The sequence below is a fragment of the Lolium perenne genome, chromosome 2 (assembly GCF_019359855.2).
Source record: "Lolium perenne isolate Kyuss_39 chromosome 2, Kyuss_2.0, whole genome shotgun sequence".
Classification (NCBI taxonomy): Eukaryota; Viridiplantae; Streptophyta; class Magnoliopsida; order Poales; family Poaceae; genus Lolium; species Lolium perenne.
In genome coordinates, this window is record NC_067245.2 from 259,222,828 (window position 1) to 259,228,241 (window position 5,414).

Sequence of the window (5,414 nt, forward strand, 5' to 3'; positions counted from 1 at the left end):
GGCATATGTAACAAATTTGAATGCATTTGCTAGGCAAATATTAGACATTTCAACACATGCATACATAGGATTTCAACACATACATGTAAAATTTCATTCAACACATCTAGGGTTCCTACATATCTAGGGTTCCTACATATCTAGGGTTCCTACACATACACATTCAACACATACATAGCCATTTCAAATCTAGTTTCCATGTCTAGGGTTCATGTGCAAATCTAGCAAGATCTATGAAATTAGTGGATGAATGTGAGGGATTCGAAGGGGATTACCTTGAGGAATGGATGGGGAAGAGATTGGCCGGTCAGATCTGACGAATTTGTGGCCGATTTGTTGGGGGAGAGAGGGAGGGAGGAGGAGGAACCGCCGGCCGCCTTGGGGGAGAGAGGGAGGTCGTCCAAGAAACAGAGAAGAAGATGGTCGGGCTGGGCGCGGGCGCGGGCGCCACACTTAAGTGGATGTGTGGCGCCCGTGGCATCGGCGCCACACATGCTAGTGTGGCGCCCGTGGCATCGGCGCCACACATCGAGCCTCGCAAAACGGCTAAGTCCCAGACGTTCCGGAGCCCCTGGATGTTTTGGACCGAAAACATGATATAAGTTGGCACGTGTGGCGCCGTTGGGAGGGGCGCCACACATGCTGCCACGTCGGATGGGCGCACCAGCTCAGCGGCGAGGGGGCCACGTCGGCTGGGTCAGTGGCGCCGGCAGGAGGGGAGCCACATGGGCATGTGTGGCGCCCGTGGAAGGGGCGCCACACAAAAGGGTTAGATTGGTGAAATAGTTTCGCCGGAGGGTCAGTCTGTGCTTTTCTTTCAGTTTTGGGTTATTTTTGTGCAAATCGCCGTCGCCGACCCCGGCCATCGGCCAGCCCCTTCTGCGGCGCCTAGGCTGTGGCAGGCTGCCGGCACTGCCGCGCCTGCGTGTTCTGATCGTCGCCTAGCGCTGCCGCGGCACGCTCTCCTACTGTGCTGCTGAGTGCTGACCCCGGCCGCGCGCCTCACTGACACGCGCGCCGAACGAGGCGCGCGTACGTACGTACCGGTGGCGTTGGCCGCCTTGTAGCCATGCGTAGACCGCTGTCTGCTTGTCGTCGCGGGCTGCGTGCACGTACTTCCCCACAGACAGAGACTCCTCACCGCGGCTTCCCACCAGATATGGACTGAAATATACAATCTCTCCATCACCGATCCATGATCCAACAAATGGGAGTAAAGCGCGTCGCAAGTTAAATATGCAGCTGAACGCACGAGAAATTTCCCTGAAGTCACACGACACAGGTGACGAAATGATCGAGCCTGATTTGGCTTTAACGGTGATCCAGACCAATCTGAAAACAGATAGGCATGTCGTGTCGCGGCTGGTTCATCGATCGATATCAAGCCAACATATATGATGACATCCGAATATGTTTTCGCCGGTGTTGATTTTTGTAAATGGGTGGTAGTCTCTTCTGATTCATGGTTGTTATTATTATTTTTTCGATAAAGGGAATATATTAATATCAAAACGATACCAATTACACCCAGCCTCTGCAACAACGCACCACCCTAATGGCACTACGGATGCACACAGCAAAAAAGAAGAAAAGAAAACTAAGAAACAAAAGTCCCGCTACAGTATCTCGGGCCTAACAACAGCAATACATCCACCGCCAAGACAACACCTGAAATACAGAATCTCCAAAAACGACGCCTCCAAGAAGGGAATAGTGCGCGAACACCATCGTCGCCCGATCAACGATCTTAGGTTTTCACCCTGAAGATAGTCCCCGCTCTCAAAACAATGCCTCCAACAAGGTCATTGCTAGGCACAACCAGTTAAGGCCAGACCTTGGGTTTTCACCCTAAAAGGTAGGACTCTGAACTTCACCTATGTTGTCGCCCCCACTTTCATACCGCTGCTGTGAAGCCCGGAACACCAAGCAAGTCCCTCAACAACGCGGAGACTTGAACCTCCCTTAGCTAGTCCTCCCATCCGGCATTCATGAACTTCTCTTCTTCCGACTTTCATCATGGATCCATAGTCACTTGATGTCAACACAGAAAAAGAGCTTCGCGCCGCTCCCTCCAGAACCAATCGGTCGGAATAAAAGCATGGGTGCGCACGACCGAATATCACCGATCCAGCAAACTCCAGGCAAAAAGCACTGTTACATTCGCCGGCGGAGCCTTCCGGAACTCAACACTCCGGCTAGATCACGAGTCCAGGCCTCCGGTAGGTCTTCCTCTTCACGCAAGAGAGACCCTAGGACCACCGCCTTTATTCAGGTCAGACCCCCACGTCGGCGACCATCCCGGGCTGGCCACTCCAACCCTCCACCGGCGACTCCGTCACCGGCTTCCAAGCATCTCCATCTCGCCGCCGGAACGCGGTGATAGATCGATAGATCCACCACCACCAACCGCAGGCCACCCCTCTCCGGCGAAGAAGAGGGCTACCTCCACCGTCTTACCCAAGGCTGCTGCCCCGGGCGACCTCGTGTCGCGGGTGAAGCCCGAGATCGCCTCCACTCACCGGCGAGAGGCGGGGGGGGGAAATTGGCGCAGGCCATAGCCTGGCCGCCGCCCACCACCAGCCCCTGTCGGAGTGCTGCGGAGAGCCGACGGGAGGAGGGAGGCCGCAGCGCTGGTCGCCGCCACCCATCCCAACCGCGCCGGCCGACGGGAGAAGGGGCGCAGCGCAGGCCACCGCCGCCCAACCCATCCGCGCGCCCGCCATTCGTCGAGGAAGGGGATCCGGCCGCCATCCACCAGGCGTCGACGAGGAAGGCCCCCCCCCCCCCCCCCCCGTCGCCACGCCCCAAGGGTCTTTGCCCCGGCGGCGCTAGAGGCGGCGCCGGCGGCGTTTAGGGCTGGGGAGGAGTTACAAGAGGGCTGGGTCGTTTTTGATTTACAACTTGCTTATCAGCTACAAAGCCAATGCACTTATGCACCGGTGATTGCTACACGAGGGCTGGGTTGTTATTATTAGCGATGATTGCTTCTTTGGTCCGTCTTAGTACCACGACTTTTCGTCTACCTAATACACTAATCTCTACAACAACAAGCTTTGTTCAGCTCCGATGATGGAGAGGGGCGGGGTCGGCGGTATACCTTTGACTCACGCTTGTATTTTTAGTCCGCTAGGTTCATGGCTAAGCACACATCTTTTGAGGTATTACTAAGAAAGTTGTGCGCCAATGCTATCGACCACGGTGTTGTCCCCACATGAATGCATCATGTGGGGGAAACAGGATTTGAAAACCTACCGTGACTTGGCTACCGTCTTGTCGCCGCTTAGTAAAGAAACTTTTATGTTGTTTTTGAACTTTTGTTGTTTGTGTTGAGAACCTATATATATGGTACAACTACGTACTGGATACGTGTTTGTCTAAGATGTTGACCTTATGTTATTGCTATATAATCCTAGGTTATCCTAATCTTAGTAATTTGTGCGTTACTTTTCTATTTGATGAACGAAAGCAGGTGAAATTTGTGTGAACTTAATGCGGTTGGATGATGGATCAAAGATTGATGGAAGCTTGGGGTGTGTGTGAGAGAGATAAGCTCCAAAGGAGGACCCGGCCCTACGCAACCCCACAAGTCAGAAGGTAACGATCAAAGATGATGACCTGATGGCAAAACTTATAAAATTTCTAAGAGTTTGAGACAAAAGAGAGAGAAAAAGTGAGGAATGATTTAGAACTGGACAAAACTTATAAATCTATTGGTTATGATTTCTTTATGTGTGAAGTTTGAAGAACTGTAATACATGATACACATACGTAAAATCATGAAGACATGTCCGTTGTTCACTACGGGAAAACACTTCGTTGCCGTGCGACAGATCGCACGGCAAAGACCCTATTTTGCCCGGCAAAGGCTTTGCCGTGCGTCGACGCACGACAACGTCTGCACGGCAACGCCTCTGACGGCAACGAAGACATTGCCGTGCGCGTGACCAAACTGCACGGCAAAGGCCTTTGCCGTGCGCGCGCTACGTTGCCGTGCGGCAGATGCTTTGCCGTGCGAGGTGTCTTTGCCATGCGTGCGCCTCGTTGCCGTGCGGCAGAGCTTTGCCGTGCGGTATCTTCTTTGCCCTGCGTGCAACTCGTTGCCGTGTGGCAGACTCTACCGTCCAAGCTTCCTTTGCCGTGCGGCAACGCCCCAGCCCGCACGACAAAGGCTCCTCCAGGCACTCCCAGCGCCGTGCCAGGAGCACAGGCTGGTGACGCGTGGCGCCTTTGCCGTGTCCTTTGCCGTGTGCATACACACGGCAAAGGCCCTTGGTTTTTTCATTTTTTTCCTGTTTTTCATTAATCCCTGCATTTCAAAATTGCATTTCACATATATATAACATATACACCATATATATTCACCATAGCATCACCAAACACATCAACAACACCACAAATACATCGAGCACACATAGTTCATGCATAACAAAGTGTAATGTCCATTATTACAATCCATAACAAATGCGAACAATCCATAACAAGTGCGAACAATCCATTACAACGACGACGAGTGCACGAAGACCATGCCATCAACCTTGTCCTCCTCCATTGCTTGCGCCCGCCTCATCGTCATTGCCTTGTGACACATAATCTACAAGGTTGATGGAATTATCATTTGCACTTGCGTATTGAACAAGTACAAGTAGCGGGTTGGGCACAAGTGTAGGAGGACTCACCGCGGTTCATGCTCCGGATGATGTCCGTGTTGTTCACGGTGAAAGGTGTCACCGGCTGACTGGACGGTGGCGGCATCCACGGCAAGGAGAAAGGAGGAGCAGGAATACTCCCCGGTGGAGAAGACAGAGCCGTCTGGCTCATCAGCCAGCTCATCTGTGCCTGATGCTGCTGCATCATCTGATTCTGCTGTTGGATCTGCTGCATCATCTGTGTCTGCTGCTGCTGATACTCCAGAATCTGCCGCTCCATGTTCCGTGCGTGCTCCTGGGCCGCCTGCTCCTTTGCTGCCATCTCCGCCTACGATGTGTTGCCGCGATGTCATTAACATTTCAATGGAAAGCATGTAAAGGAAAGGTAGAGGCCGGAGGAAGAACATACCCGTAACCGCTCGACAGCTAGATCCGAAGCCCGTGGCCGGGTCTCTACCTCAAGCTGGCCGCTCTTACGACCACGACGGATCTGGCGGAGAGAGGGAACCTTCGCTGGGTCGACGCACCCGTCACCAAGCCATAGGCGGCCATGCTTCAAGCCTTCTCCCGCAAGCACCGCAACCTCAGGGTCAAAGTCATCGTCCTCTGGGTTGGCGTCCTCGCCGTACTTCTGCTTGAACTTGGAGACATACAACATGCACTGGGTCTCGGATTGTGGGTTAACCCACACGGACCCCGTCTCAGGATCCGGCGTCTTCCTTTGCTTCATCTTCTTTAGCACGGCAAAGACGTTAGGCTTCGCTCCTG